This window comes from Cajanus cajan, chromosome 3 (assembly GCF_000230855.2).
Source record: "Cajanus cajan strain Asha chromosome 3, NIPB_CcT2T_4, whole genome shotgun sequence".
Taxonomy (NCBI): Eukaryota; Viridiplantae; Streptophyta; class Magnoliopsida; order Fabales; family Fabaceae; genus Cajanus; species Cajanus cajan.
In genome coordinates, this window is record NC_138519.1 from 37150141 (window position 1) to 37166833 (window position 16693).

At 37.7% G+C, this 16693-nt stretch overlaps 1 non-coding gene across 1 annotated transcript; it reads right to left on the reverse strand.

The window, feature by feature from the left end:
• Window positions 1-889: 889 nt before the first annotated feature.
• LOC145956614 (small nucleolar RNA R71) lies at window positions 890-996 on the reverse strand. The gene has a single exon (XR_014432853.1). It is a non-coding gene; the product is annotated as a small nucleolar RNA R71 (small nucleolar RNA).
• Window positions 997-16693: the final 15697 nt, after the last annotated feature.

Here is a 16693-nt window from a genome sequence, read left to right on the forward strand (position 1 = left end):
ACCCTAGATTCCCGGAAATCTCCTTATCTTATCTTAAAGTTTTATCTTATTCATTAATTGCATTACTATCTCTTTTACCATCAAATCTGATCTTATCATCTCAAAACAAAAATTCAATCTGTTTTAAAATTCAAATTAAAATACTAGTAATTCTAGGTCAAACACGTAGTCCCTGTGATTCGATATTTATTACTTGACGACAACCGTACACTTGCGGTTTTCCATACATCAAGTTTTTGGCGCCGTTGCCGGGGACTACGTCTCTTGATTTAAATTACAATTATTTTAATTCGATTTTTTTTAAAAAAAAAAAAAAAAAATTAAATAAATAAATAATTTTTTTTTTTTTAGTGTTTACTTCTCCAATTCAGATTTCACGGGTCACTTTCTTTTTTTTTTTTGCAGTGCCTTAGGGTTAATGCAAAAGAGATCTCTACGTCTTGGGAAACCAACACCACTTGATCCTGAGATTGAAAGAACTCTCCTGAGAAGGAAAAGAAACCTTTCTAGAGAATTTGACATGGCTGCACAACGAGATAATTTACCGCTTCGGGATTACTCTGCACCCGTAGCTCGTGGGATACCTGGAGGGGAGATGCAAACTGGAGCTACTGTACCAGCTTCTCTGGTGAATATGCTCAAACAGAACACCTTTGGAGGACTACCATCAGAAGATCCTAATGACCACTTAGAGGGGTTCTTGGAAATCTGTGAGACCCAGCAATTTGATGATGAAGTTTCTGATGGAATGCGACTCCGCTTATTCTCACTCACCTTGAGAGATAAGGCAAAGGTGTGGCTAAGAACAGTGCCTAGAGAAAAGATAGCAACTTGGGAATTATGTGAAAGAGCTTTTCTAGAGAAATTCTTTCCTCCTTCTAAAACTAAAGAATTGAGGAAGAAAATCACTAATTTCCAACAAGGCACTGGAGAGACTATTTATGAAGCATGGGAGCGGTTCAAAGGATATCTTCAAGCATGCCCACAACATGGCTTCAACCGTTGGCTTACCATCCAATTTTTCTTTGAAGGATTGGACCAACAAAGCACCATGATATTAGACTCAGCAGCTGGAGGATCTTTCATGGGGAAACCTATTAATGACTGCATGATTATTTTGGAAAATGTAGCCTCAAATCACAGCCAATACAGTGAAAGAGAAGTAACAGCAAGGAAAGGAACTCCGGGGCGATATGAAGTGAACAATATTGAGTTACTCTTAGCAAAATTTGATACTCTTAATCAAAGATTAGACAAGATGGAAAAAGCTAAGGTTAATTCAGTGGCTACAAATCAAGTATGTGACCTTTGTAGGGAACAAGGGCACACTGCAGTAGATTGTACCTCAATTTTTACTGGAGAAAAAGAAGATACTACTGAACAGGTGGCAGCTTCTCATAATTTCTATGACACTCCTCGAAGAGAGAAGAGTAATCCATATTCCAACACATACAACCCTGGTTGGAAGAATCATCCTAACTTTTCTTGGAAGAATAACCCAGTTCAAGGAACTAGCAATCAGCAACCTAATTTCCGTCCGTCCAATCACTTCATTAATGGGGAAGGAAATCCAGTACAGACACCCTCAATTCAACAAAGTGTTTCAAGATTAGAAAACCTTATGGAGAATTTTGTCACTAATCAAAAACAGACCAATGATTCAATGGCAAATTCTATTCAAAACCTTGCTGTCAAGGTTGAGAATATTACTCTCCACAACAAGATGCTGGAAAATCAAATTGCACAGTTGATGCCTAGTTCAAACAATTCTCCAGGTAAGTTCCCAGGTAAAACAGTTGCAAACCCAGCTGAAAATGTTAATGCTGTTACTTTAAGGAGTGGGAAGAAATTAGACAGACCTGTGTCTAATCAAAATGATAATATTGAGATTGATGAAGACGCTTCTCCTATGGTTGAAAAACCTGAAAAAGAGAGATTAGAAAAAGAAAAAGTATCTTCATCAAAGCCTCAAACTGTTTATCACCCTCCAATTCCTTTTCCTCAAAGGTTAGCAAGGACTAAACTTGATAGACAATTTGAAAAAATTTTAAATATGATCAAACAAGTGTATGTAAACATTCCATTTGTAGAAGCTCTACAACAGATGCCTACATATGCTAAATTTCTTAAGGATCTTTTAGCTAACCGAAGGAAATTGGATGATAGAGAGACTGTTACATTGATCCATCATAATTTGCCCAAAAAACTTAAGGATCCTGGTAGTTTCTCTATACCTTGTCTCATTGGAAATCTAAGGTTTGAAAAAGCCTTATGTGACCTTGGGGCAAGTATCAGTTTAATGCCTTTATCAATTTGCAAGAAATTAGATATGGGAGAATTAAAGCCTACAGCAATGTCAATCCAGTTAGCAGATAGATCTATAAAATATCCCATAGGAATTTTAGAAGATGTTCCAGTTAAGATAGGTAAATTTTTAATTCCGGGAGATTTTGTTGTTTTAGAAATGGAAGAGGACAAACAAATACCAATCATACTAGGTAGACCATTTTTGGCTACAGCAGGCGTGATAGTAGATGTCAAACATGGAAAATTGTCCTTATCCATTAATGATGAAACAATGGAATTTAATATTCCTAAATCTGTTAGACAACCTTCTCTTGAAAATATTTGCTGCAGGGTTGATATATTGCCTAAAGACATGGAGGAAGAAGTCATGAGATCTATTTTGAGGGATCCCTTGGAGAATTTTCTAGTTGGAGGAAAGCACATAGATCTTGAGGGGATTCAACCTAATTATGCTTGCTTGATCGATTCAAGTCCCCCGTGTAAAGAAAAAGATCCTCTAGTAGAAAGTCTTCTTGAGTCTTCAACAGATTGGCAAGAAGAAAACTCTCCAAAGTTAGAACTTAAACCACTTCCTTCATCTTTAAGGTATGAGTTTTTGGGGGCTAATTCCACTTATCCAGTCATAGTAAATTCAGCTTTAAATGAAAAAGAAACTGAAAAACTTCTCAATGAGTTGAGAAAATTTAGAAAAGTTATTGGATATACTATGGCTGATATAAAGGGAATTAGTTCTTCATTTTGTATGCATCGCATCTTCTTGGAGGAAGGATCCAAACCTTCTGTTGAAGCTCAAAGAAGACTAAATCCCAAGATGAAAGAAGAGGTAAAGAAAGAAATTTTGAAATTATTGGATGCTAAGGTAATTTATGCTATATCTGATAGTCCTTGGGTAAGTCCAGTTCATGTGGTTCCTAAGAAAGGTGGGATGACAGTAGTTAAAAATGATAATAATGAATTAATTCCCACAAGAACTGTGACTGGGTGGCGTATGTGTGTTGATTATAGAAAATTAAATAATGCCACTAGAAAGGATCACTTTCCCTTACCTTTTATTGATCAAATGCTTGAAAGGTTAGCAATGCATTCATACTTTTGTTATTTGGACGGATACTCCGGTTTTCATCAAATCCCTATTCATCCATTAGACCAAGAGAAAACTACTTTTACATGTCCCTATGGTACTTTTGCTTATAGGAGAATGCCTTTTGGCCTATGTAATGCACCTGCTACCTTTCAAAGATGTATGACTGCAATCTTTAGTGATTTATTAGAAAAAGAGATGGAAGTTTTCATGGATGACTTTTCAGTTTATGGTATTTCCTTTGATGACTGTCTATTAAATCTAACTAAAGTATTGCAGCGTTGCTCTGAAGTGAATTTAGTCTTAAATTGGGAAAAATGTCATTTTATGGTACAAGAAGGAATTGTCTTAGGACACCTAATATCTGGGAGAGGAATTGAGGTAGATAGAGCAAAAATAGAAGTAATTGATAAATTGCCTCTTCCAATTGATGTTAAAGGTGTTAGAAGTTTCTTAGGGCATGCCGGTTTCTACCGAAGGTTTATTAAAGATTTTTCAAAAATCTCTAAACCATTATCTAATCTACTTGTGAAAGAGGTACCTTTTAACTTTGATGTTTCTTGTAAGAATGCATTCTACAGGTTGAAAGAAGCTCTCACTACAGCTCCTATTCTGCAAACTCCTGACTGGAGCCTTCCTTTTGAAATCATGTGTGATGCAAGTGACTATGCTATAGGAGCTGTATTGGGACAAAGAAAGGACAAGAAGGTTCATGCTATATACTATGCCAGCAAGACTCTTGATGAAGCCCAAGCCAATTATGCAACAACAGAGAAAGAATTGTTAGCAGTCGTCTATGCTTTTGAAAAGTTCAGATCTTATCTTGTGGGGTCTAAGGTTATTGTTTACACAGATCACTCTGCCCTAAAATATCTTTTTAATAAAAAGGATGCTAAACCTAGGCTCCTCATATGGATTCTCCTTTTACAAGAATTTGATTTAGAGATTGTGGACAGAAAGGGAGTAGAAAATGTAGTAGCTGATCATCTCTCTCGACTTCCACAAGACCAAGCAACAAAGGAGGAACTCCCTATTAATGACAGCTTCCCAGACGAAAAGCTTTTAGCAGTTGTTGTGAAAAACAGTCCCTGGTATGCAGATTATGCGAATTACTTAGCATGTGGAGTCCTTCCTGAAGACTTTAATTATCAACAAAAGAAGAAATTCTTTAGTGACCTTAACAGCTTTATTTGGGATGAACCTTACCTATATAAGAGGTGTAGAGATGGTATCTACAGAAGGTGTATCTCAGAAGAAGCAGCTCCTCACATCATTCACTCATGTCATTCTTCCGCATATGGAGGGCATGCTAGTACGTCAAAAACTGCAGCTAAAATTCTACAATCTGGTTTTTACTGGCCAAACTTATTTAAGGATACCTGGAAGATGGTAAATTCTTGTGACCAATGCCAAAGATCAGGGAATATATCCAGGAAACATGAAATGCCATTAAATGGGATTTTAGAAGTAGAAATTTTTGATGTATGGGGAGTAGATTACATGGGACCATTCCCAAGTTCTAAAGGTTACAAGTTCATATTAGTTGCAGTTGATTATGTGTCCAAGTGGGTAGAAGCGATTCCCGCTCAAACGAGTGATTCAAATACTGTCATTAAACTCTTCAAAAGAATTATATTTCCAAGATTTGGGGTCCCAAGAGCTGTGATCAGTGATGGAGGCTCACATTTTATTGAAAGAAAGTTTGAATCTCTCTTAAAAAAGTATGGAGTCACTCACAAGGTTGGTACACCTTATCACCCTCAAACAAGTGGACAGGTAGAAATATCCAACAGAGAAATCAAAAAGATCCTTGAGAAGACTGTATCTACAACAAGAAAGGACTGGTCTTTAAGATTAGATGAAGCTCTTTGGGCCTACAGGACTGCTTACAAAACACCTATTGGCATGTCTCCATTTAGGCTGATTTATGGCAAATCTTGCCATCTTCCTGTAGAGCTAGAACACAAGGCTTTGTGGGCAATAAAATACTTCAACTATGACCTAAAGGATGCTGGAGAAAAAAGGAAATTGGAACTCAATGAGCTTGATGAAATCAGATTAGACTCATATGAAAATGCTAAGATTTACAAAGAAAGAACAAAGAGGTGGCATGACAAGCATATACATAGAAGAGAATTCAAGCAAGGGGACTCGGTGCTATTATTTAATTCCAGACTCAGATTGTTTCCTGGAAAATTGAAGTCAAGATGGTCAGGGCCTTTTACAGTTCAAAAAGTATATCCCTATGGAGCTGTAGAAATCAGAAACGATAAAGGCGACATATTCAAGGTCAATGCACAGAGATTGAAGTTATATTTCCATGGGGAACACTTAGAAAAATTATACTCTATGGTTCTTCAGGAACCTACTCAAGTTTCTTAAAAAAATAAAAAAAATAAAAAAAATAAAAATAAAAAAATAATAATAAAATAAAATTTCAGAGTTCCAGAGAGAATCACGACCGTGATTCTAAATCACGGGCGTGATCTTCTCTGGAAAATTTTTGGAAAACCCCAGAGAGAATCACGACCGTGATTATAAATCACGGGCGTGATCTTCTCTGGAAAATTTTTGGAAAACCCCAGAGAGAATCACGACCGTGATTATAAATCACGGGCGTGATCTTCTCTGGAAAATTTTTGGAAAACCCCAGAGAGAATCACGACCGTGATTATAAATCACGGGCGTGATCTCCTCTGTTTGAATTTTTGAAAACTCACAAAGAGAATCACGGCCGTGATTTCCAATCACGCCCGTGATTCCCTGCTGACGCTCAACAGATACAACCCGTGATTTTTGAAATTCCCCTTTCCCTTATATATTTTTCCCCCTCCTTTTACATTCTCACTTCTCTCAAACTTACGAACTCTGCCCATTCTCTCTTTTCTTCTCTCCCAAACCCTAGCTTCTCACTTCTTCTTCCTCTTCTTCCCTCTTCCTCCCACATTCACTCCTTCCGTTCATCCATGGCTCCCAAGCGCACCCGTACCGTTGGTTCGTCCTCCACCGCTTCCGATACCCACAGTTACGAGGAAGAAGCAAGTGAAATTCCGCACCTTCCTCCGAGGTTCTATCGGAACGATGAGCAGCGTGAGCGGAACGAGGTATTACGCTTCCGCACTATCCATCCTACCAGGTATCTCGACTTCCCATTTATTCGTAAGTTGGGTTTACGTGCTGATATCAATTTCATGTTAACTAACATTGGGTGGACAACCTTTGCTACCATGCATAATGATGTTGTTTATCCTCGACTAGTTCTTGAGTTCTTGAGCTCTCTCCACACGGAAATATTATCTGGGCCAAATTGTTCTGAAGGTTTGATTTCTTTCCGTATGTTTAACCAAGAACACGAATTAACCCTGGCTCAGTTCAATAATATTTTTGGATTTCCCACTGGAGGGAGCACGAGAACCCCAAGTTCTTTCAACCCTGGTTCTTTTTGGTATAGTTTGACAGGTACAAGTAATTGGGTCGCTGGAAAATGTAATTCCTCTGCTTTCCGCCATCCCGCCATCCGTATTATGCACCGCTTTATTGCCTCTACTGTTTTGGCCCGAGGTGATTCTGAAGGAAAGGTTCGTTTGAGCGACCTTTTACTTTTATGGGCTATGATGGAAAACAGAGAGGAGCCTATTGATTCTGGCAGTCATTTGGCACGACAGTTCCAGAGTATTTCCAATACCAGCCACGGTGCGATTGTGAATGGCGGCCTCATTACCACTATAGCCAAACACCTTGGCTATCACGCTTGGCTGGACCAGTTAGAACCACTCCCTGGAAGCCGTACTATTAATTTTGCTACCTGCTCTTCTATGAACTGCATTGCGAAAGATGAAGATGATAAATACTACTTTGTAGTAACCCAGTCGGGAGTGCACCACCAGTTACCAAATCCAACATACACCGTGAAGAACCGGGCTACACGGCAGTTTCCACTGGAGCCATTAGAGGACCTACCTCCAGCAGCTGAGGAAGCGGCTCCTGCAGATGAGGAAGCAGCTCCTGAACAACCCCCTATACATCCTGGACCTGAGGTGGACAATGCTGCTATCCTGGCAGCTATTCAATCAATGGATAACCGGCTGAAACAAATGGATGAACGCCAGCAGCATTATAATTACATGGTTGATCAAATGTATCAATGGCACATTCAACGGTATCCAGATGATTTTCCACCACAGTGAGATCTTTCTTATTCCTTATTTTACTCTGATGCTTAGGGACAAGCATTCCTTTCTGTTGTGGGTTGGTTGCATATTCATGCATTTTATAATTTTGTCAAAATAATCTATCATGCATTCATTAGCTCTTTGCTTCGGGACAAGCAAATCTTTATGTTTGGGGTTAGGAGGATGTACGCATTTCATTCATTCATGCAAAGTAAAAAAAAAAAAAAAAAAAAAAAAAAAAAAAAAAAAATCATGCATATATACATATTCAGTTAATCCCAGCTTGAATTTGTGTTTGAAAAGTAAATATTTTTAATGAAATTGTTCGTCTTTGAAAACACTGAATGTGATGAATTGAATCTTGAAGTCTCAGAACAAAAGGTTGAAAAATTAGCTGGTTTTGTGGCTAGCACTTGGTTCTTAGTATTGAGGCTTGAAATGATCGAGAATTATAAAAATAGTCTCTTGAAGATAAATTCTTTTTAATTCGTGCTTAAAAGCTTTTGGGGGGTAATAAAAAAAAAAAAAAAAAAAAAAAAAAAATCACCTAGCACCCCTTTGAGGTCATAGGTTAGAAGGAGAATATTCTTAACCTTAGAAAACTAAGGGAACTAATTAGCTACTGGGGAATTGTTTAGTAAAATAGCTAGACCCCCTTTGAGGCTACGTGTTCTTGAAATTATCATCCTCTCTACACTGATTGGCTACTGGGGAAATGTTTTAGGTGAGACAAAAACAAAAATAAAAATATTACCCCTATTTGTGTCACAAGCATTGAAAAATTATTTCTGTTAAATTATCTTCGTTTGACTAATGAGCTTTACAAGATTTGACATCATGAAACTCTTAGAAACTAAGAGTTGGCGCTAGTAATGAAAGATTAAGATTCTAATTGGACCTTGTGAGACTAAGAGTGAAGATTTTAAATGCTCAGTTAATTCTTGATGATTTTTTTTTTCAAAGTGCTAATTATTGTTTGAGGACAAACAAAAGTTCAAGTTTGGGGTTATTTGATGTTGTGTATTTTACTCGTATTTTAGCACTTTAATTCACAAGAATTCATAGCATAATCATGCATATCTTTCATGTTTTTAATAAATTTTTATATCATTTTCCTATTTTATGCTTTTCTTGGTATGTGTTGTGTTTTCTCTGAGCAGGATCAAGATTTAAGAATTAAAGAGGAAATGCTGAGCTACAGGGAAAATCACGGCCGTGATTCTAAATCACGCCCGTGATTCACCAGAGAAAATCACGGCCGTGACTCCCAATCACACCCGTGAACACCACTGACCCTTCATAGATGTGCTCCAGAGAAGATCACGGTCGTGATTATCAGTCACGGCCGTGATTCACTTCGCGTCCCAGCTTTTTAAGTTTTATGTTTTATTTTTATTTTATCTTTGTAATTTTTATCTTGGTAGTTTTACCTTTTTACCCTTTTAAGTTATAAATTAGATGAGGTTAGCCTAGAACGGAGATTTTTTGTCTCAGAGACAGTTTTTTTTAGTTTTTGACACTTGGAGAAGGTTGGGCGCCTGTGCCATCGACTCTAAGGTTTGCTTTTCTTTTATTCTTCTTTTCTTGGAGAACTACTATGAACTCCTGTGAGTAGTTTCCCTTTTTCTGGGATCAGGGCTTAGCCTCTGAGAACCTCTTTATTAATGCATTATTCAGTTTCTTAATTTTATTCCAATTCTTGATCTGTTCTTTTATATTTTATATATGAACTTTAATATTATTGTTTTCATAATAACATTAATTAAGGATGAACTGAGAGGAGAACTTGATTATAATTATGATAAACAATTAATCTTAATTTTCATAATCATAGATAATTAGGGATGAACTGAGAGGAGAACCTAATTATCGGAACCTAAAGGAACAGACTTGAGTGTTAAATCACGAGAGTTGATTTAAGCTTTCGAGGAGCAATAGATTAACAAAGATCTTAATGGGTTTAATTGAACGTAATTACCACGAGAGTAGAGATTAATTTTAATTAAACACGTCCTCGTAGCCTGAGAAGGTGCAAGGATTAAATTAGGTTAAGACTACCTTCAAGATGGAATAGAATTAATTAATAAAAATAATAATTCAATATTGTTGGAACTCTTTGTGCGAACCCTAGATTCCCGGAAATCTCCTTATCTTATCTTAAAGTTTTATCTTATTCATTAATTGCATTACTATCTCTTTTACCATCAAATCTGATCTTATCATCTCAAAACAAAAATTCAATCTGTTTTAAAATTCAAATTAAAATACTAGTAATTCTAGGTCAAACACGTAGTCCTTGTGATTCGATATTTATTACTTGACGACAACCGTACACTTGCGGTTTTCCATACATCAATAGTCTAGTCGAAATCCTAGGTGAAGGTTTTCAAATCACCTTCAACTACACGAAGCTAAATCAAAATGAAGAGGTTTAATAATGGCCAATTACAAACCAAAATAAAGAAAGAAGGCCCAAATACAAGTGTCCCAAAAGAAATCAAGCAAAAATATGAAAAGACAAAATTTTAGGTCTTCAACTCCTCCACTTGGGTTCCTTCACAAAGAGCAAACTTGTTAGTCCTCTCCAAGTGTTTAATCACTCTTTTTGTGTGGTTGAAATCCCTCCAAAGGCTAGGTTTGGATTCGGTTCACTCCTCCACTCAAATCCACCAAAAGTTTGCTAGTTTGCTAGATAGGTTCTTCACCTACATTCAAAATGAAACCAACCCAAAGAGCAAGAGTCCAAGAAATAAAAACTGAAAAAGAACAATTAGGAAAGGCTAAACTCAGAGAGAATTGATTGAGACAAAAAAAAAAAGAGGCCAAAGAAAAGACAAACTAAAATTAAGACACAATTAAAAAGGAAGCACACAAAAGAGTAATCCTAGAATGGCACTAGAATGGGTTAGTGTTTAGTCCACTTGCTTAAGTCCTTTAAGTGTTTCAGTCCAGCCACTCTTAAGGTCTCAAAATAGGTTCAATAAGGTCAATAAGGTCTTAAGTCCAACTCCCAAATGCATAGGTAAAAGTCCAAGTCCACAAGTCTAGCAACAAGTCCTTTTTTGGTCAAATTATTTTTTGTTTCTTTCACGTCAATTTTTTTTTAATATTCCTTGGGTCCAATTTTTTTTTAAATGTTCAGCCCATTTGTTGCTTAGGTTTTGCACTTGTGGGTGGAAAAATTAGGTCAAATTTAGGAGAAAGAGAAAGGAGACAAGTGGCAAGTTCTTAGAGGGTTTTAGATAATCTTTTTAGTGGAATTGGTCTTGTACTATTTAGGACAAGTTGTTTTGTACTAAATTTCCAGCACACCTCTTAGATTCTTTTAGGGTTATTAAGCATCAAATAAAGACCATAGCAAGTGGAATGCAAGGGAAAAGTGGGCAGCAAGTTAGATGCATGTGCAAGGAAGCATTTCACACATGGAAACTCAAAAATACAAAGAACATGCTAGGACTAAGTAGCATGCATGAATGACCCCTAGAAAGCTTCTATATGTCACGCCCACTATCATATATTTTTGATTCATGCATTCATGCAAAGTGTTTGGCATACATACATGGAATTTTTTTGACAAAATATAGGAAACAAAACTTTGACAAAACGTAAAAGATTCAAAAATCAAAAAGCATATTCATATGAGACTCAAACCTAAAAATGAAAAAGCATGGCAACACCTAATAATGGAAACCTAAAATGGCAAGGAAGGCTCACAAGGAACAAGGTGTGAACCCAAAACTATTCGGCCACACAAGAGAAGACAAGGAGAAGAAAATGACCGAATAGAAAAAAGACAACCAACAAGACAAGAAAGACAAGATATTACCCTTGATGAACCTTGGCTCTGATACCACTTGATGGGATCCTCCCTTCCATGGATGATTTCGGCTCCTTGAAGAGGGAATCCTTGCCCAAAGATCTTAGGCTCACCAAAGGGAAAAGGTTATGTGGATGTTTAGGGGGAGATGGTTTTGGACGTAAGGTTGATGAAAGGTGGGGGGGTGGTGTATGGTTGCTCAAGTAGGTTGGCTCACTCCAAGTATAGGTGGAGGCCACTCTAGGGTTTCACTCTCCAAGGGTGGAGAACGAAGTAGGCTAGCCGAATTAACCTAGTGACTAAGGATGGGATTTTGAGGCATAAAATGCTCACTCAATATCATATAATCCAAAGTATTTACAAGTGGTGGGGTGTTGGGTATTTATAGGAGGGGAGGCATCTAGGGTTTCATTTGGGACATGCATGGCCGAAATTCATAAGGCAAATGCACTCCAAATGAAATGCCAAATGAACCCTAGATGCAACTTGGTGACCAAGGATGGAATCTATGGGTCTAGATTGGCTACAACTAGGTGCATGATAAGACCATGCAACCTTTGCCCTCCACTTGGGCCTAAGCCTTTCTATCACCAAAAATAGATCCAATGCTCACCAAAAATAGGCGTCACCCTTCTAATGTGATACCCTAGCCCAAATTAAAAACCTAATCATCTAGAGCACCCCTTAATACAAGGGTAAAATGGGAAATACAAAGAAAATAGTTCCTAGGACTAAAATACCCCAAAATACAAGGGTAAAATTGGCAAATAAGATAACCCTATACTAATGAGGCTTAGGAGAGAAACTAATACTCTATGATCATGAGGAGAGTGTCCCTTGGTGTGTGAACTCCCTCCTCCTCTTCAACTCTCCTAGCCATGGACCTAGTGATGGGGCCCACATGTGTCTTCAAGGATGGTCCTCCATTAGATCTTATTTGCTTGGTTCTCGTGTTATTGTCTATACTGACCATGCAACTCTAAAGTACCTGCTGAAAAAGGTTGAGTTAAAGCCCAGATTGATCAGGTGGATGCTCTGGCTCCAGGAGTTTGATTTGGATATCCGGGACAGGAGTGGAGCTCAGAATTTAGTGGCAGACCATCTCAGCAGAATTGAAAGAGCTGAGGATAGTGCTGACGTCTTGCCCATTCAGGATAACTTTCCTGATGAAAATTTGTTGATTGTTTCTTCTATTTCTGTTTCTTCTACCAGCCCTTGGTTTGCAAACGTTGTTAATTTTTAAGTTGCTTCTGTTTTTCCTCCCTTAGCATCACGACCTCAAATTGATAAAATTAAGAGTGATGCTAAGCATTATATTTGGGATGACCCCTATTTGTGGAAGTTGTGCAGTGACCAGGTGATTAGAAGATGCATACCAGATCATGAGATCGATTCGGTGTTGCAATTTTGTCACTCTTCCGCACCAGGTGGCCATCTAGGTATTCAGAGGACAACTCGCAAGGTGCTCGATTGTGGTTTCTACTGGCCCACCATCTTCAGAGATGCGTGGAAAATTTGTAGCACTTATGAGCAGTGTCAGCGAGCAGGAGGATCCCTTACATGGAGACAGCAGATGCCTCAGCAACCCATGCTATTCTGTGAGGTGTTTGATGTCTGGGGTATTGATTTCATTGGTCCCTTTCCTATTTCTTTTTGTTTTTCCTACATTCTTTTAGCTATTGATTATGTTTCAAAATGGGTGGAAGCCAAACCCACCAGAACTAATGATGCTCGGGTTGTTGTGGATTTTGTTAGATCTCACCTATTCTGCAGGTTTGGAGTACCCAGAGCTATTGTTAGTGATCAAGGCACCCATTTTTGTAACCGATCTATGCAGGCTTTGCTCAAAAAGTATGGGGTAGTGCACAAAATTTCTACACCCTACCACCCCTAAACCAATGGGCAAGCTGAAATTTCAAACAGGGAGATCAAGAGAATCTTAGAGAAGATTGTCCAGCCTAATAGGAAAGATTGGAGTAACAGGTTGGATGATGCTCTTTGGGCGCATAGGAATGCCTACAAAGCACCCATAGGGATGTCTCCTTATCAGGTTGTCTTTGGCAAGGCATGTCATTTACCTGTTAAGATTGAGCATCGGGCCTACTGGGCTGTGAAGACCTGCAACTTCTCCATTGATCAGGCTGGTGAGGAAAGGAGGTTGCAACTAAATGAGCTTGATGAGATCCTCTTGGAAGCCTACGAGAATTCAAAATTCTACAAGGAGAAAACCAAGAAGTTCCATGACAGCTTGATAGCTAGGAAGGACTTCGTGGTTGGCCAGAAAGTTCTCTTGTACAATTCTCGGCTCGGACTCATGGGTGGTAAGTTACGATCAAAGTGGATTGGACCTTTTGTTGTTACTAATGTTTATCCTTATGGTACAATTGAGATCAAAAGTGAATCCACAGATAAGAGCTTTAAAGTCAATGGGCATCGGCTGAAGCCATTCCTCAGCAATCCATCTTTGTTGAATGCAGTTGTAGAGGAGATGTCTCTGCTTGACCCTGCTTCTCTCCCACCATGATTTAGGGAGTTTTCTTTTTTCTTCTCCTTCTTTCCTTTTATTGCACTTGTCCAGATTTATTGATTGTTCTGATTGCTCTGATCTTCTGTTTGTGCCACATTGGGACAATGTGTGATTTAAGTGTGGGGGGAACTGTTTTGGTTATATGCTTTTAGGGTTTAATTGTTATTTTTGGGTCTAGGTTTTATGTTTAACTGTTTTGCATGTTTCTCTTTGATTTCTGGGTTTTGATAGTTTGTAGGCACTTGCTTCACTCTTGGATAGGAGTTTCTTGATACTATATGGTTTGAAATCCCTGGTTTTCTCTGCTTGGAAAGATGATTTTGAGGTTTTAGAGGTTGTTTTAATTATCACAGATATACCCTGTGTGAGGATTTGAGCCACTCTCTTTTCTTTCTTGTTTGTTATGCCTCTTGATTGCTTGCACAGTTTCCTTGTCTTGACTCTGTTTTATACTTCTTAATTCACATGCATGTTTGGATATGATTAAGGAATTTTGATTCACATAAGCCTCTAGACAAATAAGCCTACCTTGAATTAACTCCTCTGATAACCCCTGCTGAGCCTATTTCCCCTTCTTTGTTTGAAGCTCATTACAAGCCTTAAGTGAAAAACCATGATTACATTAACCTTAGGGAGTTTTGGAGCTTTGGAATTGTTTTGGGAATAAGTTCTTGAATAAGTGTGGGGGTGTGTGTATATTTCATTGGATGATGTATATTGGCTAGTTGATTTCTTATGCTATACATTTGACTCCTCTGCATGTTATCTTATCTCATTTCAAATTTTCGTGTGTACTGTTCACTATGTACTGTTCATCTTGAAAAAAAAAATCAAAAAAAAAATCAAAAAAAATCAAATAAAAAAAAGATAAAAAAAATGAAAAAGATAAGTTATTTGAGGCAAGAGAAAGAGGATTGGTTATCATAGAGGTCATTAGAGGTTTCTGGGTTTGTTTCTTGTACATATTCTTGACTTATTCCCCATTGCTCCTCTGGTTCCTCTGGTTTGTAGTTACTTATCCCATATATTATGCTCTACCCTGTCCTTGGCCTCATTACAACCCTAAAAAGACCTTTTGATCCTTATGTGCATGTTTATTGGGTGTTGATTTTAGAGGCTTGCTAAGTCTATCTGTTGCTTGTTTTTCATGAGTGCTTTGAGAGTATACAGTTGCCTAGAAACTTGAGAGATACAGTGATACAGTGCATCTAGTGAGGTTCTGTTGCTTTTGATTCACCTCTTGAGCTGATTGATTGTCTTGCCATGTTTTGAAATGCTAGGATGATTTCCATAAGTATCTGGTTTCTTTGACTCTTTGTGTGTTGGATGTTGTCTACTCCTTGTCTTTTTCCCAGGATTCATTGAGGATTGTGTAAATCTATTTGTTTTCTTATGTGTATTCTTGTTTCTGTTTCTTCCTATTGTGTCACTCTCTTTGCTGTCTTTGGAATTGTTCCTTGCTCTGCTTTTTGATTTTGCCCAGGAGTGCAAAAGGCTAAGTGTGGGGAATTTGATGAGTCATTATTTTCCCTTATTTCTTACCTTTCTGTACTTATTTTAATCTCTAATTTGTGCTTAATTGTTGATATTCTGCACTATTTTCTATTTGGGCTTTAATTGGACCGGTAATTCATATTTTAACTAATTTGAATTTTCTGAATCTAATTATTCCAAATTTTACTTTCAGGGCAGTTTAATAATTATTTGGGCTTAGAATTAATTTTTGGACTTCAAGTGGAGCTGCCACATCATCTTCCATGTCATCTGCCATGTCACCGCTGCACCATTTTCCACCTCAGCATTTAATTTCAATTTGTATTCTATTTTATTGTATTTTTCGGGTCAAACCTGACTTGGGGGCCCATTTTGACTCTTTTAGGTTTTATTTAGGGTTTTAGGGTAGCCACTAGGAGGATATTCTAATGTGACCACGTTGGGACCTCTCTCCCTTCCCTTTTTTTTACGTTTTACTTCCTCTCCGTTTTTGCTCTCTATTATTTACGTTTTTGGTCCCAGTCAGTCACGTTTTGGGTTTTGCTTGTTGTATTTTGAGATTGCATTTCATTTGAAGAATACAGATTGTTAGTTTCATTTTCTTCTACTTCTTCCTTGCATTTTCGTTTTCATTTCTGTTGAATGGAAAGCTAAAACCCTTGGGGTTGGCTCCTTGAGCAGATTGTAATCTCTATTTGGGGTTTTATTTGTATTTGAATCTGTGTTCTGCTTTGTTCTTCTTCATTGAATCTCTGAAACGTTTCTTCTTCATAACACCTGTTCATGCTTAATGAATCAGGTTGCTCACAGGTTGCTTAATCTTGTGGGGAGGTTTAATGTTGTATAGGTTTGCTTAATTCGTGTAGGGAAATCCTGAGTTAATCTTCGCTTAGTTGGTTAACTCGGATGGAACAAGGATTAAGTTATGAACAGAGAAATCTTTTGAGAACCAACGATAAAAGAGTTGCAATCTGAACAGAGAGTCAATCCATTTTTTTTTCATTTGTTGTGCTACCTGCGTTTTATTTCGTTTTATTGTGTTATAAACTGAAAATCTGAACCAAACCCCCCCCCCCACTTCGTGTGTTTAAGCCTTTGACAGAGAAAAATGGTCCTTGGGAGACGACCTAGGACAACTTCCTAGTACTGCATTTAATTGTTTTTAAATTTGACCGGATACGGCATCGATCAATGTCTCTCTTTTTTTTTACTACATACACCCACGAACAATCATGTTAAAATCCATGGTCTAGGATCCCTGTCAAAGAAAGTGCTTTGTATAGGAAGGTTCTAAC